This window comes from Canis lupus, chromosome 22, assembly GCF_011100685.1.
Source record: "Canis lupus familiaris isolate Mischka breed German Shepherd chromosome 22, alternate assembly UU_Cfam_GSD_1.0, whole genome shotgun sequence".
In the NCBI taxonomy this organism is placed as follows: domain Eukaryota; kingdom Metazoa; phylum Chordata; class Mammalia; order Carnivora; family Canidae; genus Canis; species Canis lupus.
Window position 1 is genome coordinate 34,934,060 of NC_049243.1, and position 26,929 is coordinate 34,960,988.

A 26,929-nucleotide genomic window follows, 5' to 3' on the forward strand; every position below is an offset into this window, starting at 1 on the left:
GTAAGACTTTATTATCAATCATGAAAAGATACAGGAAACTCACTTTTTTATTTGACAACTGTATGATTCTTAATATCAGGGGTCAACTAGATATGGAGATAACAGGGATGCCAGAATGGAGTAAAAAGAAGAGGCTTTATTGGTAGTGAGAAAATCCCATTATTTAGTTATATCCTAATGAACATATATTAAGCTCACAGTTACATGTTTAATATTGTAATCTTGTTCTGAAATTACAACTTGACTGTTTAATTTATATCTTTTGCATTTCTTTTATTTCTTAACTCTAGCAAAGACTAAGATGAAAATTTTAAATTACATTTCCCAAGTAATCTCAGAGAAATTTCAGCAAGCATTGAATGAACAAAAATGGCATGATGGAACAGAAATAGTTCTTTGACTGTCAGCAGATATTTAAATAACATGAATGCCATCTAGTTATAATGGATTCTTTTAAAATTGATGATACTTAGAGAACAAAGAGGATCAGCCCAGAGTCACTTACTGCAAAAAACTGCAGGGTATAATAGTTGACATGAAAATGACTCTTCAAGACTTTTAGCATAATAAACCCCTGGGTAGAAGACACTCAGAGTGACTCCCAGAAATACAGAACCAACTGCTTTTCCACAAAGCTACTACATTTATGATCACCTGGAAAGACTAAAGTACCAATGTAAAATTCCTGCTGTGACTGGCCTTAATATTAAAAGCCAGAGAAATGAACAAAAGGGGAGGAAGAGTGAAGGTCATAGTTAAAAACATTATTTTAAAAAATCAACTTGAAATATATGTCTTTTTTCTCAATTATCATTTCAATGATTTAATCATCTATTTAATCATTCACTTAAATCGTAAAAATTTATTGAGCATATTTTATTCTTGCTACCCTCTATGTAAGTTACAGGCATTAAAAAGATAAGTATGATATGTTTTCTGCTTTCAGGAGTCCTCCATCAATGGGAAACATTATTTAAATCAATAAATAAACGTGACAAGTGATTTGTGAAATCACAGGAGAAGCAACTTAGTATAGCTAGAATGACTGCAAGACATCACAAGGTAGAGTATATTTAATCTAGATTTTGATGAAAAGATAATAGAATTTGCTATATAGAAGTAGTAATAACATGGTCAGAAGAAAGGAAATGAAATAATCTCAGCGTTATATAACTGGATTAGTATCATGAGTAGGAATTAGAAACTATCTTGGAATAAACAAGCTAAGAATACTCTTTACAAACAGTGTGTCTGAAAGAATTGTGTCATTCCTAACATTAATACTTGAAATTATTAATATTTATAATGATATCTGGTATAATGCAATACTCAAAATATTTATGGAGTTGTACTGGATACAACCTTAATAAGTCAAATTGAATTTACTTGGGTTTTAAAAAGTATTTTTTAGTATAACTTATTTTTAAAGCAGTTTTAGGTTCACAATGAAATGGAGTGGAAAATACTGAGATTTCTTATATACCATTGCCCACACACATATATAGCCTTCCCCTATCAACATAACTCATCAAAAAAATTTTAATAAATATTAACCAACATTAACTCATCATAGTCACCCAGGGTTCATGGTTTATCCTAGGATTCATTCTTGGTGTTGTAAATTTTGTGATTTGGGGCAAATGTATAATGACATGTATCTACCATTATTGTAACTTACAAAGTTATTTTAGTGTCCTAAAAATTCTGTGTTTTACAACTATCCATTCCACTCTCCTCCCTAATCCCTGGCAACTACTGACTTTCTTTTTCTTTCTTTTTTTCTTTTCTTTTTTTTTTTTTTTTTTTACTGTCTCCATAGTTTTGCCTTTTCTTGAATGCCATATATCTGGAATCATACAGAATGTAGACTTTGCAGGTTGGCTTGTCTTAATAATATTCATTTAAAGGTCTTCCTTGTCTTTTCTTGGCTTGATAGGTTATTTCTGTTTAGTGTTGACTATTTTCCGTTGTCTGGATGTTTATTTATCCGTCCACTTACTAAAAGACATCTTGGTTGCTTCTAAGCTTTGGGAATTATGAATAAAGCTGTTGCACACATCTATATGCAGGTTTTTATGTGTATACATTCTCAACTAATCTGGGTAAAAAGCAAGGAACAAGAATGATGAATGGTATAATAATACTATATTTAACTTTATAAAAAACTGCCAACCTATCTTTCTAGGGTAGCTATGCCTGCCATTTTTCAGCAATAAATGGGACTTCTTGCTGCTTCACTCATGAGCATTTATTGTCAGTGTTCTGGATTTGGGTCAGTACAATAGGTATGTATGGCTTTCTCACTACTTAATTAACATTTCACTGATGACATGTAATATGAAACATCTTTTCACATGTTTATCTGCTATCTGTATATCTTCTCTGGCTAGATGTCTCTTAAAGTTTCCATGCATTTTTTAATTGGGTTGTTAGATTTTTTACTGTTGAATGTTTTTAGTTCTTTGTATATTATGATTAACAGTCCTTTATCAGACAGTGTTTTTTGCAAATACTTTCTCCCAGGCTGTGGCTTATGTTTTCATTCTCTTGATAATGTCTTTCACAGAGCAAAAATGTTTAATTTTAATGAAGCCTAGCTTAGCAAGTCTTTCTTGGATTGTGCCTCTGGTAGTATATTTCTGATTGTGTTTTTCAGCTACATTTGAATAAAATGTTTTGAATATTTGTTTCCTGATATTCTTTTAGAAGACAAATGTAGTAGGCTGACTAATACCCCTGTTCAAGATGTCCATATCCTGAATCATGGAACCTGCAAATATATTATTTTATATGGCAAAAAGATTTTACATATTTAATTAAGAATCTTAATAAGACAACTTGTCCTGGATTACAAAGCTCCATCATGTGATCACAAAGGAGGAAAACAGGATATCCAGTGAAAGAATGGTGCCATGCGAGAGTGACTTGCCTGCTCATTATTGCTTTCAAGGAGGAAGTGACCACAAACCAAGGAAATTATGTGGCCTCTGGAAGGTAAAAATAGTAAGGAAAAAAATCCTCCCTTTAAGCTTTTAGAGCAAGATAGTGGTTCTATCATATTTAGCCCACTGATACTCATTTTGAATTTCTGAAGTCCAGAATAGTAAAATAATGCATCTCTGTTGTTTTAAGCCATTACTTTTGTGGTATTTGTTACAGCAGCAGTAGGAAACTTTTGGAAATTATGGGAAAATAATAGGAAATTATACTGAGAACTTATGTATAATTTCAAGATTTTAAAATTTGTTTCTTTTTTGATGCTTGGGTGGCTAAACGATTAAGCATCTGCCTTTGGCTCAGGGCGTGATCCCAAAGTCCCAGGATCAAGTCCCATATTGGGCTCCCTGCATGGAGTTTGCTTCTCTCTCTGCCTATGTCTCTGCTTCTCTCTCTGTGTGTGTCTCTCATGAATAAATAAACAAAATCTAAAAAAGTTTCATTTTTCATGTGTTGCTTTAAAACTTTTTTCTTTCTTTCTTTCTTTCTTTCTTTCTTTCTTTCTTTCTTTCTTTCTTTCTTTTTCTTTCTTTCTTTCTTTCTTTCTTTCTTTCTTTCTTTCTTTCTTTCTTTCTTTCTTTCTTTCTTTCTTTCTCTTTCTTTCTAGAAGAGGTGAAGAACTCAAAATTGAAGAAAAGATCTCCTTCTACTTAGCACAGATTGCTATTTCCTAAGATTTGTCTACCTACATCTTCTGTCTGTGTATCTATCAGTCATCTGTAGAGGGAGAGAAAGAGAGAATCTAAAATTATTCTAAATGGATTGAAATGCATAACTAAACCATAATGTTAGTACTGTGTATGTATTTTTTAAAGCTAGATTATTTTAGTGATTAACAATAAACCTTTTGTAAAGTTTCATTCCTTTCCTCTAGAATAGTGCTTAGGGTTTGGGTGTCTTGGTACTGTTAAATTGTAAACTCTATTATATCAGTATAATTCTGAGTCACATCTCCATCACTTACCTACCATTGCATCCCCAGCACTGAACATTAAGCTTGACACAAATTTCAAAAAGACTGGATGAACTTGTAATGGGTCAGAATGTAGATAGATACGCTCAGGAATCAGAATGGCCCCAGAGCCCAATTCTGATATGATGGCATAAATATATGAATGGAACATATGTGTCAGTTGGAAAGAAGATTAGTCTCCAGTAGAAGAGTAGAATGAATCACAGAGGGAGCAGTATTCACTAAGAATGCATTATAAGGAGTAGATCTGTGTTTTCCAGGCTACTAGTTGCCAAATCTTTAAAATTATTCTACAGATTCATAATGTCTTGTGTTTATGTTTCTTAAGCAGAGTTTAACAGAAAATTTAACCATTGTATGAAATATGTGCAGATTTTCATGTGAGGTAGTACCGCTGGATTGTATCAGGGATTCTCTAATGGTAAAATTTCTGAGCCAGTGAAAGTGTCATGAATGTGGCAATTATGAATTAATAATTGATTAAAAAATTTTCAGATAGCAACTTTTCCTATATTTCTGTCATTTGGAGAAGAAGAAAATGCACCTAAAGTGGCTGAATCTTACTGTATTCAATAAATAAATATCTTATGTCTCAATGATAAAGGGAAATATGATGTCTCTCAATATGTTAAATTTTATGACATTTAGCATTCTCTGTTCAGTCTTGCCATTATTTTTAGTAGTAAGATTATATTTCTTCATTTCACTGACTTTGGACTTGCTATGTGAGTTGTTATGAAAAATGAAAGATAAGCAAAAGAGCCATTTTTGAACAGAGACTTTATATGTATTTATACAGTTTGTTTATGTCCATCCTCCCTTTGAAATTTTGTTATTTGCCAGAAAAAAATCATTTCCCATATAGTGAATGTTCCTTCAACTGGGAATCCAGAAAGAATTAGAAGTGTTGCCCAGCAGAGCCCTCCTGAGACCAGCTGGGCCAGCCTACCACAGCAAAGACCAAGACATCCTGTAAATTTCATATAATGTGGTGAATAATTAAATGTTTATTTGGGTTAGCTATTAGATTTGAGGGTTTTGTATGCTAAAATATCAGGCATATATATATATATATTGGATTTCTTAATATCTCCCCCTGGATGTTATCTCAAACTAATATGAGATGTGAATTATTTTTTCCTATCCCAAATGATTCTTCATTATTGGTTTCCATTGCAGCAAACATCACCAATACACAAAATGATTGCTTAAGGGACACCTGGGTGGCTCAGTGGTTGAGCACTTGCCTTTGGCCCAGAGCATGATCCTGGAGTCCTAGGATCGAGTCCCATATCAGGCTCCCTGCATAGAGCCTGCTTCTCCCTCTGCCTATGTCTCTGCCTCTCTCTTTGTGTGTGTCTCTCATGAATTAAAAAAAAAAAAAAAAAGACTGCTTAAACCAAAAATTCTGGATTGTGCTGAATTCCCTTTTTGTTCTCCAACACTTTAACCAATCCAGACAAAGCATGAAAAAAAAAATAGTAGTTAATATCCCTTACTTAGTTAAAATAGTTTAATGACTTCCAATTATACCTTCAAGGAAATTTTTTTTTCATATTGGCCTACATCATTGCCATATACGTTACTACTTTTTGACTTACTATACTGTACCCTTCTTACCTTCTCCTTTTTTCTTGGCTTCATAAAGATCATTCCTTTTGTAAATGCACTGTGTTGTATCTTCTTTTTTCTTAGATCCCTCTTAATCCAGATAATTGTCTTGGCAACCTCCTTCTGATCACTAAGAGACCTATGAACTCAACAAAGGCATCTTCTGCATCCTAAAGTGGTCACTTAGTTAAATATTCTCACATGATTCTATTTTATTCTCCTGCATCATTTTCTTATCCACTATTTATCTACTATTACTCCCTCCCCCACCCCCTCTTATTTGAATATTGTCTCTAAGGAATACTGTTTAAGATATGTTCAGACCTGAATATTCAGCACTGAAGACAGTGCTTGGAACATCATAGATAAGCATTATATATCATGAGTTACTGATATCAGTGCTGTTATATTGTACTGCTTATAAATAAAATCAGTACTAGCATTGTAATGAAATCAGCCAAAATACTTGCAGGAAGATTATTGGATATTGTTTCAGTATTGGAAAGAAAAAGTTAAAAGTTTTCTTTTATTATGTTCACAGAAAATTGGAATAGAGTTATCTGGGAAATAATTGTTATTTTGTATGCTTGCTCTTTTGTATTGCTATGATGACAATGAGCATTATCATCATTTTTAACCTTAAATATTTTATAATAGTTACAGTATTGCTAAAGATTCTCCATCTGAGAAACTATTGATGAAGTTCAATCTTTGATAAAAAATATAAGAAGTAAAATACCTATATTATGTAGCTCATTACCTAATTTTGTATTAGTTCAAACAATATACATTACAGTAATTCAAGAGAATTCCACTTAGTGAATGTATACATTTGATAACAAAAGTATAAACATATATAAAGAATGAACTTCTGAAATATATTTGCTGTGTATGGGCTTTATGATAACTATATATTTTTATATAATCTCATGAATCTTTGTTAATAGTTCCCCAAAAATGTGTTGAACCTATTTGAAACAATAATCAGTGCTTATCTAACTCAACTTTACATTTTCTATTATGGGAATATTATAGGAGTAAGTTGCTGGGAACATTGTTCCTAACTGTGAACTACAAGGCAAAGGGTACAGCTCAACAAATATATTTACTGTGAGGTTCAGTTATATTTAAGCAAATAACTTTACCAAAAACAAAGAAATGAGTACTTTAATTCATCAAAACACTATTTAGTTCTTTTTATATTCCAACTATTAGTTACAATAAGTTTTCAAACATAGCATTATTATATAACTATTATTATATAATAGTAATAATACAAAATGAAACTGATTTTTTAAAGATTTTTATTTATTCATGAAAGACACACAGAGACACAGGCAGAAGGAGAAGCAGGCCCTATGCAGGGAGCCCAACATGGGACTTGATCCCAGGTCTCCAGGATCACGCCCTGGGCTGAGGCGGCACTAAAGCACTGAGCCATCTGGGCTGCCCAATACAACTGATTTTAAACTAGCAATTGAATTCAGTGTGTCAACAAAAACACCTGCAATCAGTCAAAATGAAGGATTATTTCATTAATTTAAATTAAACAAATCATTTTAAATATACAGAATATCAGATACATATATTACTTCTCAACATAAATGCCAAGTACTTATCTATACATTTTAATATAAAAATGTGAATATAATGTTTTTTGTTTCCAGAGTTTGGTTGTCTAGAGGTAGTTTCTTACCAAGAGAATTGACTGAAATTGCCTATCTGTCACCCAAGTTAATTAACATTACTGCATTCTTTAAAAAAAAAAAAAGATTTTATTTATTCATGATAGACACAGAGAGAAGCAGAGACACAGAGAGAGGGAGAAGCAGGCTCTCAGCAAGGAGCCCACTGTGGGACTCGATCCTGACCCCAGGATCACACCCTGAGCCAAGGGCAGATGCTCAACCTCTGAGCCACCCATGTGGGAAACAATGGCCATTTCAATAAATTAAGGCTATTTATGATAGCAGTGGGCATTCAGAATAAGTCTCCTCCCTACATTGGCTAATAGACAAATAGTTTTTGAGATAATAACCATTCTATGGGCTTCACAATTTGAAAAAGAAAAGATATGCTAAATTACATTACCTAATTCTCTGTGCAACCAGAGAAGACTAAGGTAACCATGAAGATGGACTAATTGGTTAGATTTTTTATTTTCTTGGGTCTAAGAACACATTTTTTCATTTAACTCTAAGAACTTTTGCTTGAATACTAAATTATATAAACATATTTTCTAAGCAGTCATAAAATTTGAATGCTACATATCTTAATCTGTTTAGACTCCTATAACTTGTATATCTTTAAGATGATGTTCAAGATGATGATTTGTAAATAAATTTTGATATATCTAAGTGATTTTTCAGACCTGTGATGCTAACTTGTATGCACATTTTACTTATATCAATGAATATTCAAATATAAAAAACTATTTACTCTTAATCTACTCACTAGAGCCATTATACTTGTTTTTCACCATCTGAAATTTTCATGAATTTAACCAGAAATTACTCACATATTATACACAGAGAAAAATTTGATGATAAATTTTAGGCCACCAGCCTACCCACAAAAGAGCTATTTTAATCCTCCAAGTTAATATAAGTCTTCAGTGAGCATGTAGTATAGTAGACTGAAATACAGCCCCAAAATATGTCCCTACCTTAATCCCTAGACCCTGTGAGTATGGTACATTAAAAGATAAAAGAGCCCTTACAGATGGGACTAAGTTAAGAATTTCTGAGATGAGGAAATTATCCTGTGTTACTCTGGTGAGCCTAAGGCAATCCTAACAGTCCTTTTAAAAAGGAAGCATCAGGATCAGAGTGAGAGTATGTTTTGTCAAATGACGCACAAAGGGAAAGTAGTGTGATAACAGGTACAGAGAGGTGACCACAGAAGCAGAGGTCAGAGAAATATGGAGTCACAGGTCAAGGAATTCAGGCAACTTTTAGAAGCTTGAGAGGCAAAGAAACAGATCTCAGAGCTTCCAGAAGTAAAAAGGCCTGAGGATAAATTAAATATAGTGTAATGAAACCCAACTTGGACTTCTGCCTCCAAAAATCTACAATAAGAAATTTGTGTTACTTAAAATACCAAATATGTGAGAATTTTTATATAGCAGCAGTAGTAATTTAATACAGATCATAAAATTATTTTGCTGAAATATTTATGATTTTGCTTCAATCACAAATTAGGTAGGATAATTATAAAGTAAAAAACTGGATCCTCTACTTTCACAAACATCATAGAAATACTGTTCTAGAAATTTGACTAGTTTTGTTTGTCATTTTCTAGTGGGCATTCCATATTAATTGCGTATTTTTTGTATGGTATTTTTAAAGGAAATCTTTGAAAGACTTTTACCTGTGACTGAAGAATGAGAAATATGAATAGCTTATCATGCTCATGGTAGTTATATCCACCTAACTGCAGGCATTTAAACATTTTTTTGTATTATTTTAGAACATAGATTCATTCTGATGTAAAGGAAATACATATATATGTGGAAAATATGCTGAAAATAAAAATTAATGGCACTAATAAGGGTTTACACAGAAACAATTACTGTCCATATTTCCCACAATTTAGGAATATAAAGTTTGAATAATTCTACATATGATATTTTGGACCTTGAAGTTATCACTAAATGATAGTTCTTAAGCATACTTTATCACATATTTTAAATGAAACTTAATAAATGCATAGTAATACACATATTACATTGTCATAATTTATCAATTCACCATAGATGATCACTTAGCATTTTTATTAAAAATAATACTATTATAATGTAACTGTAATAACACTTAACATAATAAAGCAATAATTAAACCTATGTTTTAATGGTAACTATCTTGAAAATTCCTTAAACTGGAATTGAGTTGAATTATATACAGAATTGGAAATTATAATTGGAATGTACCCAGGAAATTTTTCTCAAGAAGCTTTAAAATTAAACTTATTCTCAAGAATGCATTGGAATGTTCATTTAATCACAAACTTTGCAACATTTAGCATAATGATTTCTTTTTTTACAAACTCTTAGGGAAATAGCATCAAATTGTTTTAATTTGCATTCATTGAATTAATGATACGGAAAATTTTGAAATTGCTTTTTTTCTTTCCTTCCCATTTGAGAAAACAAATGCTATGTTTACCTCTCCTTATTTATACTCTAATATTTTTATTGAACTAATTAACCATCTGGTATTTTTTTAATGTTTTGGATGAATGTCCAAATTATTTTGACAGTAAATGTTAAGCCATTTTGCCAGCATACCACTGGAGTTTTATGATCTCTTTTCTTGATTTTTATCTCCACTCTTTTATTGATACCACTCTGGTTTAATTTCATTATGAATTTTGATATCGCTAATACAAATACTCTGATTCTTTTTTTGTGGTTGTTTTTTAAAGATTTTATTTATTTATTTTATTTATTTATTTATTTATTTATTTATTTATTTATTTATGAGAGACAGAGAGGCAGAGACATAAGGAGAGGGAGAAGCAGGCTCCTCGGAGGTAGCTGATGTGGGACTCAATCCCCGGACCGGGATCATGCGCTGAGCTGAAGGCAGACACTCAACCAAAGCCACACAGACGTCCCCAAATACTCTGATTCTAACATTAGTTTAATAATTTTAAGTAATTGCTTAACTATTCTCAACTGCTTGTGAAAGAATAAATTGCTGAAAGAGGGCATAAAAACTCATAAATATTGCTTCGTATTTGCTGAGTAAAGAAAATATTGAAACCAAATTACCTCTTCTCTATATCTGGTAATCTCCCTTTAGGTAAGAGGCATTATTGCCATTAGTTCAGGAACTATGTGTTCCCAGCTTATCAAACCCATTTGGTTAGCAGATTCTCCTATGACCCTATCATAAATTTCTTGGTGACTATAATTAGCCTAGTTTGGATTCCACCCAACTTTGTGTGTATTTTTTTTTTAAGGCTTTGTTTCCTGAGCAGAAGAGGAATTATCACTGGTCCATCAAGGACACAAAATTTCAGATTATGGTCAACTTTTACTGTATAATTTAGAGAAAAATAATATTATTTTTGTATTTTGTATTTCCTTATATCCAAGATGCCACTATATATATTATATAACAACTTTTGCAACTTTTCCAGTCTATGTGCCTGTGTGCTTTATAGATGTTTATATCAATAAATCTATTACCTATTTCACATCTGTAAGATTATACTTCTGAATATTTATTGATTCAGCATCTCAAGGAGATTTTAAATATCTTTAATATTTTGTCATTGCAAACAACACTGTAATGGATTTTCATGTTGACAACCTGGACACCATTTTTCTAGGGTACAGAGCTAGGGGCCATGTTGCCCAAAATGTATGCACAATTTCAGTTTTGCTAGATACAGAAAAGATCCACCACAAATTGCTTTTCTCATTTACATTCCCACTGACAATGTATATGAGTTCCCATTGTTCCAATGTCATGCAAGGCTGGTCCCATATGCTCTCGGACTGGGGAGAATATTTATCAATGTCACGTAGCAAGGTGGATTTATTTTGAAAGAAAAAAAAAACATTTAAAACCATGGCAAGAGAATAGAAAGATCAGAACTTTATCCATTTTTTGCACAGAGTCACCCATGGTTAAGGCTAGGACAATCTGTGGGACACATAATGTGAGTTTTTGTCCAGAGTATGGATTTACTCTATCCTATTTAGTAGACTAATGTGTGAGTAGTAAGAATGACAAAGATTATGTGGGTTCTAGAGAGTCTAGATCCAGTACATGCTGTCTTGGAACATCCATTTCCAATCACCTTGGGGATTTGGGGTCAGTACACTCTGATTAAAAAGGTGATTAAATAATGTAGTCAAATAGAGAAAGGTTTTGGTAAAAAGGCTCAGGGTTATCACTATATTTTAAGTGAAGAAGGTAAGGAGATTAAAACTATTATAATTTTTATTATTTTCTATTTATAATATAGTTTATACTTTAGTGGATATTGTGATTTTAGATGTTTTTGATGAAAACCTTTTTTAAAAAAAATTTATTAGAGTGCCCGGTGGCTCAGTCAGTTAAGTGTCTGCCTTAGGCTCAGGTCATGATCCTGGGGTCCTGGGATGGAGCTCTGAGGCAGGCTTCCTGCTCAGTGGGGAGTCTGCTTGTCCCTCTTCTTCTGCTGCTCCCCCTTTTTGTGTTCTCTCTTCCTCTCTCAGATAAACAAACAAAATCTTTAAAAATCATGTTTTTCATATGCTGTGTTATAAAAGAACTTCATATCGGCATTCTCAGTTATATGATAAATTAACTTCATATATTAACTAAATACTAGTTTAATATTTATTATATGCCAGTCACTAGGTTAAATCCTGAATTTATCATTATAAACATAATCTTATTTTCCCTCAAAAAGCTTAAAATCTAGTAAAGAAGACGGTGTGTGTGTGTGTGTGTGTGTGTGTGTGTGTGTGTGTGTGTGTTTGGGAGGATAAAGAGACAGAATGCACATTATGGGATGTGAAGGAAACATGAAGGCAAAAACAAAGGTGTTTGAGAGTTTTAACAGGGTAAAAATGCAGTTTGGGTGGATTATTATGTTGAGATTTTTTTTAATTACTTGGAAAGAAGTTAGAGAGATTGAATCAGATCTTAAAATGTGTCTGGCACCACAGAAGACTCAATAGCCAAAGCAGTGCTGAAAAAGAACAAAACTGAAGGTATCAAGGTACCAGATTTGAAGATATACTAAAGAGCTGTAGTAATTGAAACAGTATGGTACTGGCACACAAATAAACTCATAGATCAGTGAAACAGAAAAGAGACTCCAGAAATAAACCCACAATTATATGGTAAATGTAATCCATGCCATAGGAAGCAAAGAAAAGATAGTATTTTAAATAAATGGTGCTGGGAAAACTGGACAGCTACATACATGTAAAGTAATGAAACTGCACTATTTTCTTACACTATTCACAAAAATAAAGTGGATTAAAGACCTAAATAAGAGATCTGAAACAAAAATCCTAGAAGAGAACACAGGCAGTACTTTCTCTAATATCAGCCATAGCAGCATTTTTCTAGACATGTCTTCCAAGGCAAAGGAAACAGGAAAAATAAACTCTTGGGACTACATCAAAATAAAATTCTTTGCATAGTGGAAGAAACCTCAAGAAAACAAAAACACAACCTACTGAATGGGAGAAGATATTTGCAAATTATCCAATAAAGGGTTAATATTCAAAATATGAAGACTTTATACAACTCAACACCAAAAAAAAAAAAAAACATCCAATTAAAAAAATGGCAGAGGGCCTGAATAGACATTTATCTGAAGAAGATATGCAAGCCAACAGACATGCAAAAAGATGTTCAGTATGACTCATCATTAGGGAAATGCAAATAAAAAAAAACAGTGAGATATCACCTCATAACTGTCAATGGATAAAATAAAAAACTCAAGAGACCACAAGTGTTGGTGAGGATGTGGAGAAAAAGAAACCCTCATGCTCTATTGACAGGAATGCAAATTGGTGCAAACACTGTGGAAAATGGTATGGTGTTTCATCAAAAAAATAAAAATAGAAATACCATATGATTCAGTAATTCCTCTATTGAGCATTTACCCAAGGAAAACAAAAACATTAACTCAAAAAGATATATGCACTCCTATTTTTTTTAAGATTTTATTTATTTATTCATGAATGACACACAGAGAGAGAGGCAGAGACACAGGCAGAGGGAGAAGCAGGCTCCATGCAGGCAGCCTGATGTGGGACTCGATCCAGGGACTCCAGGATCACGTCCTGAGCATGAAGGCAGATGCTTAACCACTGAGCCACCCAGGCATTCCACATTCCTATATGTATTACATTATTTATAGTAGTCAAGACATGGAAGCAACCTAAGTGTACATCAGACAAATGATGGATAATGAAAATGTAGTTTATATACATAAACATACACATCCATAAATATGTATGTATATGTATTTAAGTTACATACACACATGCATATACATACAATGGAATATTACACAGCCATTAAAAAGATGGAATCATGCCATTTGAGACAACATGGTTGGACCTAAAGTGTGTTATGCTAAGTGAAATAAGTCAGACTGAGAAAGACAAATACCATATTATTCCACTTATAAATTGAATCTTAAAAATAAACAAAAATTAGAATCAGAACTCTAAATACAGAGAAGAAACTGATGTTCACCAGAGGAGCAGGCAGTTGAAGGTTGGGCAAAATGGTGAAGGAGAGAGGGAGATAAAGGCCTCTAGTTATGCAATGAGTGAGTAATCAAAATGAAAAGCATAGTATAAGGAATATAGTCAATGATACTGTAGTAACGATGTAATGGCACAGATGGTAGCTACACTTGTGAATATAACAGTAAACTTGTCAAATCACAAATTACACCTAAAACTAAAATAACATTGTCTGCCAGAAATACTCAAAAAAAAGTATTGATCCTTAAGAATTTGATGTTTAACTTCAGTGGCAAACTGTTAGTAGTAGATAATTTAAATATTTTTTTGAAAGATGTAAACAAGCTGATTTGTGTTTTAGAGAGGTAATGACAGTTATTGTATCAAATCATTGGTGAAAAATACGGCTATCACTTTATTCATTTAATTAATTTTTGTTGTGTACCTACCACTGCCAGATAATGATCTGAGCATTTGAAAATCATCAATGAGCCAAATAAAATTCTTGCCCTTGTAGACCTTATGAAATCTAGTAGGGGGAATAATAAATATAATGACTAATTTAATTATACAGTATGTAAGAAGGTATGTAACATGGAAAAAAGTAAAAGAGAAAGGGGAGAAAAGATTTAAGGGGATCTAGGAATGCTGAATAGGGTATAATAGATTGAGTAGGTATTGGTGGAACAGAAATGATGAAACAAACTTATAGGATCTTAGGTACTCGGTCTTGAATATGTCCATGCAAAGGGATAAATCATCTAGGAAAGATCCATAAGTAGGTAGATAGACCATGAGGCTAATAAACTTAAGCTTCATGACCTGTACTTTCACAGGCCTCCTTAAAGTCCCTGAAGCTACTCGTGTTTTGTTGTTTTTTAACCTTTGTATATTTTTTCTTAGAAAAGTAACCTACACTGCCTGAGCTTTATAACTCATCTCTGAATTGAGCAATGGATTTCAAGTTGAATACTTCCTATGTTCATGGAACAGGAACAAGACTAATATGGCCAGGATACTGATAGATACATTACACATATGAAGAAGATAAAAAGGTGGAAATACAAGTTATAGAATATCAGAATAAGTTTTGAGTATTTCAGTAATGGATTTTTCAATAATTTGGTATTTAGGAAATAACATATTCGATAATAAGCTAAGAAAATGTCAATTTTAAATTTATCTCAAAAATAAATTTATCTCAAATCACTTTACTAAATAAATGTTTCAGTCATGTGATAGTAATGGTTATATAGTTTTATAAAACTATTAGAGGAAGAGTTATGTACTATATATGAATTATTTTTATAAGATACAGGCATGTCAGTTACCTCACACGTCATTAATTCTACAAAACCTAAAAAAGTTACACATTTTACCTTTAAAAAACTTCCCTTTCCCCAATATTAGACAAATTAGGACAAAGTGCTGATTTTGAAAATCAAATGAAAATGATGTCAATTGTATACTCTGTATTATAGAATAAAACTGACCAGTTTGCTTCATGCAGTTATTTATCACCAGGATGGACTTGGTATAACTGAAATATTTAAGGAGAGACCATGTAGATGATCATTTTTATTCATGAATTCATTTAAAGCATATTTTCAGAACAGCCAACAAATCGCCACTTTATAAGCACTTCAGATCTTCTATTTGAAGTTGTAAATAGTATGGCTAAAAAGAATGAATGTTAAAGTTATAAACACATCATGTATATATGTGCCATTTTAGCATTATGCCTTACAGACTTCATATTTCTCTATGGTCATTCATAAGTTTTCCAAAATTTCTAGCCAACTTCTTGGAAGTAATCAGTCTATTCTCTATGTCAAAGGGAAGTGAATCCTAATGATACTATATGAATACTTGCCAGAGTGAAAATAGAAAGGCAGCATGTGATTTTATACTAAATTGATAATAAATAACGAATCCAGACTTACTGAATATCAAACAAACATTTTTTTGAGGTCTATTACTATAAATTCAGTAGCTAACAAATCAACTTAGATGAGAAAGTCAATTTGAAGAATGAGGATCTTTACAGAACTGTTAGCCATCTACATTTGGGACAGCTTTAGAGCTTGTTTTAATTTTCTTCATTTCACTGGGAAAACAGACTCAAATTTTTCTATCTCAGTTCTTCATTTGCACTCCTATACGCAAGCATTTCCAAGACCTCTTTTGGCAAATTATATAAAAGGGAAGTGCCTATCTAATTATTATTGCCCAAGTGATTTTAATTTTTTCCTCTAGAAGTGGAATATTTACTAGCTTTCAATTTATCCATAATCAACCCCCTCAGGGATATTCTTAGTTCACTTGGAAAACTCAGTACTACTTTTGATAACTAACTACTGAGCTAAATTATACATCACAATTATGTAAGTTCATGGTAAATCCCACAACTTGTTCTTGTCAAAATTTTATACATATTACAGACATTGTATACATATTACAGACATTTATTTCACAGATATGTAAAAGCCTGTCAGTTTCAAAGCAACTATAAAAGGTTCTAAGTCTGTCAGCAGATGTTTAGAGAGAGAAGAATATGTTAGACCTTACAATGTGACAGATTTTTTCCTTGTAAATTCCAGTTTTTTTTTAAACAGTGGCTATGCATAACCAAATTCATGAATCTCAGATTGTGTCATATCATAGATCACAAATTATATACTATATTGTGTCCTATAATAAATCACAAATATATACTATGTTTGGAATTAATAGTTAAACTAAGCATTTTTTATGACAACATCTGAATTTATTTTGAGGTGCAGTTACTTGTCATTTGATAATACTGATACATAATAATAACAAGGAAGAACAGTAATTGAATTTGCACACCAAAGATAGAACAAGTGAGCTTATTTTATCTGCTCCAATAGTTATTAAAATACAGAAAATTGGGCCGCCCCCGTGGCGCAGCGGTTTAGCGCAGCCTGCAGCCCGGGGTGTGATCCTGGAGACCCCGGATCAAGTCCCACATCCGGCTCCCCTCATGGAGCCTGCTTCTCCCTCTGCCTGTGTTTCTGCTTCTCTCTCTCTCTCTCTCTCTCTCTCTGTGTGTGTGTGTCTATGAATAAATAAATAAAATCTTAAAAAATAAAATAAAATAAAATACAGAAAATTAATGTAATCAAAAATGAAAATCAGTAATGATTAAATAACAAAAGTCTTTATATATACTTCATCTAGACATTAGTTAGACAACACAATTCAAATTAAAAAAATATAACACTAAACCTTAAAACTAATAATGAAATTACATTATAAGGTATATCACAGTCTTATAAAAATCAGTGTTAGTAGATTAGATTTGGATATATTGATAAAATAGTTTATGTCTAACCACTCTAGAAGTGAGACATTTAATTCTTTGCCCCCAAATTAAGTAATTATCTCTATCACATTACACATATTAAAAAATTACCATTTATTTCTTTACTGTTTAAATATATCTATCATTATAGAAAACATATTTACTAGTAAGGTATTATTTGTAGAAATTAGCTAAATTTTATATGAAAGACCAGATTTCCATGTCCACAGTAAATAAATAACATTGGTATCCTTGAAAGTACAATAGCATCAAATAATTTATTGCTTTGGAGAGAAAATTGTGACTAAAATTCAAATTTCATAAAGAGATATGGAAATGAACCTGCAATATGACATATGCTACCACATTAGTACTAGTTATGTAAGTCATATTTCCTATATTATTTTATAGTTTTTCCTGAAGTAAGAAAAGTGTCACAGAAGCATCTTGGTCATATTGGTAACTTAATAATCATTTAACATATTTTAATAAGTATTTGTCATATGCTAGACATTGTGTGATTTAATATCAGAACCCTTGAACAAAAAATATTAAATTAGTCCTTTCCTCACTTTATTTTACTTAATATAGATAATGATCACTTTCACCCTCTATAAATTTTCTAATATTTAAGTGGAAATGTAAGGGGACAAGCATGTTCATTGTTCACTTCTTTTTGGTTTTTAGTGATCTCCCAAACTTATTCTAAAAATGTAAACCAGAGTTCCTCAGAATTATGTGAACTCATAAGGACAGACTTAAATTTAGGTGTAATAAGAGATTCCTTTCTGGTTTTCCTCAAGGACCCTATCATCAAAACCACGAAAGTTGGCAACTATAATGATCTGAAAGAAGTGCAATAAGTAATAATTATTTAATTGATACATTAGTAATTCAAGGCAAAAGTATTTTTTCAAGTCAGAAATATTTTGAAGGATTAGAATAGTCTAAACCACAGTTTGATTTTTTTTTTTTTTTTTTTTTGTCCAGGATATTGTGTGTACATGCACTCTTCTGGCTGAAAAACAAAACAAAACAAAACAAACAAAACAAAAACAAAAAAAAAAAACAAAAAAAAATAAAACAACCCCCCTGCAAATTCCGAGTTAACTATTTAGGCTCTGATTTAAAAGAAGGTACACTAGAAGAAGATTGTATCAGGATGCTGATTACCAGTTTACCATTTTCAGTGTAATGCGAGTTAAATTAAAAAGGCCAATGAAATGTGGAGCAGGGATGATGAGGGGGAAAAAAAACAACAAAAACCAAACATCTGCTTTCTTCATTTCAGAGCATCAAGTCTGAAGAGCAGATACAAAAATGTGTAGCAGTGGTAGTTCCCAGTAGACAACGGTAATAGAATATTTATATGCAATACCACAAACTTAGCTGCCGTGAAATAAGCTAAATGATTTTGAAGCTGTACTATTCAGTTTCTATTTCCACCTCTGTACAAATAGTGAAGAGTTTAGCAAATTAATTTACATTACCTGAAAACTCATGGCTATTGTCTTGGAATTGGATTCAATTAGATACACTCATAACTGAACTAAAAGGAAACAAAAATCTTTATCTACCAACATCCAGGACTTCACCTTTGTAGGCAACAAAAAAAGCAAGTATGGATGAAGGGGCTTCAGAATTAGTCTCTACTTGCTAATGAGGTAGGGGACCCTAGTAGAGATGCCAGCTTCTTGGGCATATCTTACTGATTCAAAGGCACAAGCACTATAATCTGTTACTACCTCAGTGTTCTGAGTGTGAGGTACATTAGAGTTCTGAAGTTCTTAGTTTTGATTATGCTATTATTAATTATTATTAATTATTATTAAATTTATTTAATTTATTTAGTTTTGATTTTTATTATTATGATGATTATTATGTTATAATCATTCTTAGAAGTGTTCCAAGAAACTGCTTCTCCAGACTTTTCCAATTGTTGTTAATAATTTAACTCTCTTTATTATATTTCTTTCAAATTCAAATAGAAAGTATTGTTTTCCTAAGAGTGAAACTAGAATCAGCAATTCTCATCAATGCTTCCTCAATAGATTTATTTATTTTAAATGTGTGTCATATATTTATTTGGAGGGATAGAATGTAAATTACAAGATTTACAGCTTTGAGAAAACCCATAATTAAAAAAATACAACTTTTTGTTAATTCTCTAAGTCATATTATATTCTATTACCATTCTCTAGAACCAGTGTTTCAGAAACACACTGTAAGAAAGGCAACATTAGGCAGTTTATTTTATGAAAAAGCACTTAAGGGATTCATGAACATCCAGCAGAATAAATCATATGTTCCTTTCATTAAAACTTTTGAAATTTAATTTTATTGTCACATAGATGAAAGTTATTAGAATATTAAAACACCATCACCTGATTTAAATGCATACTTTCCCTTAGGCTCCTCCTATTAAATCTTTATTGGTTTCTGACTATCAAGAAATTGGCATAGAGTTAATATCTGACCTGAGGAAACAATATGCTCACACAAAATGAAATAAAATATTAATAAATTGAAATTAAAAACAACATAAAAATGTAGCTCTTAGAGCAATATCTCCACAACTCCACTGAGAACAACAAATTAAGTCATTATAGGGAATCAATCTTGTTCCTTTATGTAAGAATATATGAAAATATTTTGCTGTAGCCAATAGGAGACCTCTTCAAAGTCCAACCATGTATTTGCCTTCTAAATATTGCTCTGAAAAACTGGATAATAGGAGATAGTGTTTAAGAATGTCTTATTAGGGGCAGCCCGGGAGGTTCAGTGGTTTGGCACCGCCTTTGGCCCAGGGCCTGATCCTGGAGACCTGGGATCGAGTCCCACGTCAGGCTTCCTGCATGGAACCTGCTTCTCCCTCTGCCTGTGTTTCTGCCTCTCTCTCTCTCTCTCTCTCTCTTTCTCTTTCTCTCTCTCTCCCTCTGTCTCTCATGAATAAATAAATAAAATCTTTAAAAAAAAATGTCTTATTAGGTACTTAGCATCACATCAACCACTTAGAACATGTGCCATAAATAAATACATTTTTACTTCTACAGTCTTATTTCACTAAAAATAATAAATTTTATTTATATAAAAATACTTCAAAGAAAAATAAAATATAAGTGGAAAAATAAACTATATTAAAACTATATTTAAACTAAAACTTTGCTGTTTTTTGGAACATTATATGTAATTATCTCCTGTGTTAGATTGGGGACAACTACAGACGAGTTGACATTTCTCCCATCAAGATGTGAATCTGTGACCTTCCACCTTGAAATATGGGTTATCATGTTATGATTGTGACCAATGAAACATGGCAAAACTGATGCTGTTTCAAGTTTTAGAACTATCATCTTCTGCTTCCTCTCTGCTTTTAATAGGTATGTACTCTTGGAACTGAACTTGCATGCTATGACAAAGTACAAAAAGAGCCCTACATAGAGAATAGAAGCAGCTCATGAAAATAACTGATGTAGCCTCTGGCCAAGAGCAAGCTCTATCTTGCCACCCGTGTGAATGGACCAACTTGGGAGTAGATCCACAGTGGAGCTGTTCTAGTTGACAGCAAGTAGAGTAAATTAGAGACTTTCCTCCTAAACCATGCGTAATCTTAAGATTTGAGAGTAGATAAAACGTTCTTGTTTTAAGCCACAACACTTTAGGAATTATAGGGATTTCCACATGATATAACTAGAATATAACTTGGTGTCTGAAGGTAAGATATTGCTGTAACAGGAAAAAGAAAATGTGGCATTGCTATAAGTTGAACCTAGAATTATTTCCAGAAGACTGTTAAAAGTGGAAGAGTTTCACAGACATTCTTGGTGAAGGCTAGAAGGATGCCGAATAAGTATATGAGATACTGAATAAAAGATGATCCATGCTATATGGTAATGGAAAACTTAGCAAACATTGTCTGCTATAATCTAGAAATAACTATTAAGATGGTAGAAGATGAAAAGGAAATTTAGGTCAGAATGTCAGAAGTTCCAATTGATTTCTTTTAATTGTCTTTAATAAAATATGTGAAGAAAGAAATACAATGTTAAGATTAAAGTACCACTTAATTTTCATTTTTTTGGGAAGTTCCTTTAGTCAAGAAAATATATCCAAAGATTAATTAAAGAAGTTTACTAATGTTGGAATGATATAAATGTTCTAAGGTCTATCATGGTGATAGCTGCACAGCTCTGTGCATAGAAATCATTATATCTTAAATATGTCTTTATATGATATGTGAATTATATCTTAGTAAACTATTACTTTAAAAAATACAGATCCAATTTGCTGGCTAGTGGCAGAAGAGTAAGTCAGAGACATGTAGCCTGAGGGGGATTTGACAGACTACTGACAGACTGGCTGGAAAAAGGCACATGAGAGTGAATGTGGCCTATAGGAGCAAAGAATGAACCCTGTCAGCCAGCAAGGAGATGGGACCTGAGTCCAACCACCTTAGCCTGACACAACTGATAATGACTGTGTCAGTCACTTGAATGACCTTTAAAGAAAATTTTTTTCCCAAAACCTGCATAAGAGCCTTACTTGGACAACACCTTGATTTTATACTTGATTCACACTTCTTATAGAATCCCTTTGACCTTCCTTTGAGTTATAATTTATACAACTATGAGATTTAACAACAAAAAAAGGTGCTATAAACTGTTAAAATTTGGTAATTCGTTACACAGCCAAAGAATAACTGTGAACAAATAAATCCTCTGATTTAAGGCCATAGTAATTATTTTGTGTAATCAACTAAGTTTAAGAGCCACAATACTAAAGGATGTTTATTTTATTGGGTTGCACAGATTAGGAAGGACTAAAGATTCAAATGAGTACCTAAAAGAGAATTACTATCAATGTTTTGTATGTAGCAAAAAGGGAATCTGATATAATGATTTTTTGTTATTCTTTACCTCTGAAAAGAAAAAGTAAGCTTCAATTTTTAAAGGGTAAAGCTATCATTACTAAGAATCAAAGGCAAGATGTGATGAGAAAATTTAATATATCACACTGCTGTATATTAGCTAAAAGAATTTCACTTGAATAAATCATCGAATAAAAATTCTGAGAAAATATGAAACAGATTTTTGTACTGTATCAACAACTTGAAATAAGAAAAATCAGGACATTGCATGGAAATTAAAAGAGAAACATAGTTTATTTGCTTTAATTACTTCACAGAAACATCAATAAATCCTTGAAATCGATCCTGGGGAAATTATAAAACAAACTATAAAAAGGTGTCATTAGTGTTATGAAAGAGGCTTGTGACTCCTACATTCTGTTAATTGCGAGGTATTTTATGTTTAAAAAAAGTTGGGATATTATTTTTTCATGAAGTGGAGATTATGTTGTTTGTTTCAAAGGCCTATTATCAGGTTGAAAGTAAACATACATTCTTATAAAATTTCTCTAAATCTAAGTATATAACAGATAAAACAATGTGGTGAATATTAATGATTAGAATAACAAAAGAACACAAGATTTCAAAGTCAGTGAAATAGGGGGAAATGTTGTATTTAAAATATCTCACTAACTTATTTACAAGAATATGGTAAATACACTGTGTGTGGAAATCAAGGTCTTTAATAAGTACTTTAATTAGAGAACACAGAGAAAATGAAATGAATGCATAGTCAATATTTGGACTTCCATGTTGGATAAGTGAAAGCATAAACAACATTATTAATTGTTATTTCTGAAAACCGCAGTTGATTAACTGGAGTAGGAAGAGGTTGATTCAAAAATCATATTTAGGGGCATGTGGGTGTCTTAGTTGGTTAAGCATCCAACTTGTGATTTCTGCTTAGGTCATGATCTCATAGGTCATGAGATCGAGCCCTGTGTTAGCCTGCATGCTTAGTGCAGAGTCTGCTTGTGTCTCTTCCTCTCTTTCTTCTCTCTCTCTCTCAAAAAAAATAAAAAAAAAAACAAAAAAAAAAATAAAAAAAAAAAAAAAAAAAAAAAAAAAAACAAAAAAAAGCCCCATATTCAGAAAAATAGTACATCATGCTAAAAAGCTTACACACAGCAGAAGAAAGTGTTGACAGAGTGGAAAGGTAACCTGTGGAATGGGATTAAATATTTGCAAGTCATTTATCTAGTATTTGGTTCATATATAATATATATAAAGAATTAGTGCAACCAAATAGCAATAAAACAAACTGATTAAGTGATGGGAAGAAAAGCTGAATAAACATTTCTCCAAAGGAGACATCCATATGGCCAACAGATACATGGAGAGATATTTGACATCACTAATCTTAGGGAAATGCAAATCAAATGAGACATCACCTCACACCTGTTAGAATAGCTATCATCAAAAAGACAAGATATAACAGTATTGACAAGGATGTGGAAAAAAAGGCAACCCTTGTGCACTGTTGGTAGAGTGTAATATGTACAGCTACTGTGAAAAACGGTATAAAGATTTCTGAAAAAAATAAAATTTCTGAAAAAAATAAAATTTCTGAAAAAATTAAAAATAAAACTATCATAATCCAGCAATATCACTTCTGGGTATAGATCCAAAGGAATTAAAAACAAGATCTTAAAAGATCTATTTGTACTCCCTTGTTCACTGCAACTTCTACACCATATGGAAACAACCTGAATTCCTCAATGGATGAATAGATGAAGATGTTCTATGTACAAATAAATACTATTCTTCCATGAGAAAGAAGGATATCTTGCCATTTGTGACAACATGGTTGGACCTTGAGGGCATTAGGCTAAGTGAAATTAAAGAAAGACAGTACTGCATGGTATCACTTATATGTGGAATCAAAAAGGTCAAATTCATAAAAACAGAGTTGAATGGTTGTTACCAGGCGCTAGATGGAAGAGGACATGGGGAAATGTTGGTCAAAGTGTACACACTTCTAGTGATAAAGGAAGTAAATTCCTAAGATACAATATACAGCATGCTGATTTTAGTTAATAATGCTGCATTATATTCTTGCTAGTTGCTAAGAGAGTAGATCTTATTACATTTTCTTACCCTTCACACATAGGAAATTATGTGAGGTGATAGAGTTCTTGGCTAATGTTATGGTAGTAATCATTTTACATTTTAGTGATGTATCAAATTAGCATATTGTACACCTTAAAATTATATGTCTATTGTATCTCAATAAAGCTGAAAAAATAAAGCTGAAACAAAGACCTCCAAGACAGTTTTCAGGAACAGTCTGAGATCAGTAATCAAATACACAATTTAATCCAAACAGTGATATTAATGGGCTGGGAAGTTATGCAGACAGCAGATTAAAAAGCACACATAAAATGTCAAGGCAGCAGAAAAAGCAAGCAGGTTACAAGAAGAAGATAGAAACAAGCTCCTTTGAGGTGTGGAGCCTGAAGAGATTATCTGAATTGGCGGGAGGATAGTAACTAGTCAAGTTTGACGGGATACTATTCAGTACGCCTAATGTAACATCATTAACAATGTTCTCTTTGGGTCTGGGAGAAGGCCTTAATAATACTGTGACTTTCTTGAATGAGTCGAGTTTTTGTCAGTTCTAAAGCAAATTTTATTTTGGGAGCTGTTTCCTAGTAAGAGTACTCAAATTTTGAATGCAAAATGAGATAGATTCTTAGATCTGCTCCTGGCAGTGAATCATTTTTGAAAAGATACTTAATCAGTTGTTATATCAAAGAGAATATGATGAGAGAGCCTGACCATTTACCTGAGGTTGCAAGAGGGTATGTAAAATTGATCATTATTCTCTGTGACTGTTAAATTGTCTAATAATTTATTTCTTCACTAGAGAACATGTGTATGCTTTCACTAATGTCTTCTAACCTTTGTATATATTCAGTGTGACTGAATTTTTATGGTTGGTGTGTTTTGAGGTCTTACAATAGTTTCAATTATAAGATAGGCCCTATAAGTTTCCACAAAGCATTTAAAAGAACAGAACTTATTTCCCCAAAATTAATGTGACTGTGCTGTAAGAGAAATCAGCTATTCAGAGAACTAATGGCAACAAATTAAGACCTTTATGCCCAAGTTTTAAAATTCTATCAAATGAGTCCACAAAAGATAAAATTAATGGAAAAAAGGTAATTTTCAAGATGATTTCAGGCTGTGAAGGTAATCAAAATACTTGTCAAGACCATGTGTTGTTACATCTTACAGTTGGGACTGTGGAATTAAGTATTCTAAATTACTAATTATGCATATTCACAAAACAGCAAATATTTATATTTTACTGAGTACCTATTCTGTAACAGCTCCTTTTCCAGGGATTGCAGAAAAAGAATGGAAAAGAAATGTCCCCATATTTATGGAACTAACAAATGGAGACAGATGAAAAATAGCCAAATATCTACTAAGTTATAGTTCCATTGGAGAAAAGTAGGAAAAGAGAATAGATCGGGAAGATAGTATATATGCCACATTTTAATATAGGCAAAAAGACTTTTCTAAGAATATGGAATTTGCACAAGACTTGAAAAAAAAGAAAATGGGTCTTGCAGATATCAAGGAGAAAAGAGTCTGACCACACAGGGCAAGACCCATTGTGTGGCAAAAACAAAGGCTCAATTTTGTAATGTCAGTTATAGCATTGGCAAATCTTTAACTGACCTTTAATTGCTTGCTTAGTAGATAGCAAAAGCCAATGTGCTATCACTATTCAGAAACTGTAATTATTCTTTTACTTGTTATTTTCCCCCTAGACTGTAAACTTCTTGAGACCAGTGGATGTTCTTAATCTTCTATATTCAGCATCTTTCCAGGTTCATCTTGGGTCCTGTATATAATTACTGCATATTTTGATGTTTCAGCAGTTCTTGTAAATGGAGTTCCTTTTCTATCCTTCCCTTCTCTCAGGTCAGTTTTTAATCAATTACTTTACTGAGAATTTTTAAGTTGTGTACTATAAATTGATCTCTAACCACCACCCTGCTTTTCCCCATACTACCAAGTTGGTCATGAACACTTGCACTTGAGGCTTGTTTATAGTATCTATAAGTGTATTAGGAATTAGAAAAATCAGTAGGTCTTTTTACATTGTTTAAACATTAGCATATTTGAACAGTAAATTCTATCCTCATACTGCTTAAACTTCTTAAAAATTGTGTCACAAGTAAAAGGGTATTCTCACATATTTTCCTGTGTGTATCGTGTGTGTTTTACATTGATAAATTCCCAACTTGAATTATTAAGCTATCCTGCATATAATACCAGGTGATAGTAAAAATTTAATTACTCTTTATATATTCAAAGTGTATACAGAGAATACTGTATACTGTTGCATACAGAGAATAATAATACATTCATTGCTTTCCTAATCTATAAGTCAGGTCCAGAGGTCTGTTTAAACTGAAATACAGCATTAAGGAAAACTTTAAAATCACTAAAAAAACAAAAATGACCATCATGATCAATAAATATCTTTAGATATATCTGAAGGATAAACTGAGTTGTAACAGGTATTTCCTGTCTCTGAAGTAAAAACTAGAGAAATGAAGCCTACTTCCACCATTTCAAACCACTTATTCGGGAATTTTCTGAAGGGATCTTGATAGTATAGCTTCTATAGACATCTTTCTTGAATTTTTTACTACTTTGAGTGATAAAAGTGGAGCCCACCTGAATGAGGAAATTTACTCTAATGGGAATTGTTAGGACTTATAGTAAATTCACATTAGGTGACAAGTAAGGGAAAATGTACAAATACAGAAATGAGAGAAGAGGGATACTAATTAACAGGGAATGTGAATGAAAGTGCTGTAATGGAAAATAAAGATTGTTTTCAGAAAGTAGCTAGAGGTCTGTTTTTGCCCCAAACTGGTAAGCTAGATAAAG

General features: G+C 32.2%; 1 long non-coding RNA gene across 1 annotated transcript; it reads left to right on the plus strand.

Moving 5' to 3' along the window:
- The first annotated feature begins 296 nt into the window (after window positions 1-296).
- Window positions 297-26,203, plus strand: LOC111091672. Its single transcript, XR_005376446.1, has 7 exons — window positions 297-748; window positions 947-1,062; window positions 2,186-2,285; window positions 2,707-2,994; window positions 14,691-14,842; window positions 20,319-20,492; window positions 25,798-26,203. It is a non-coding gene; the product is annotated as an uncharacterized LOC111091672 (long non-coding RNA).
- Window positions 26,204-26,929: the final 726 nt, after the last annotated feature.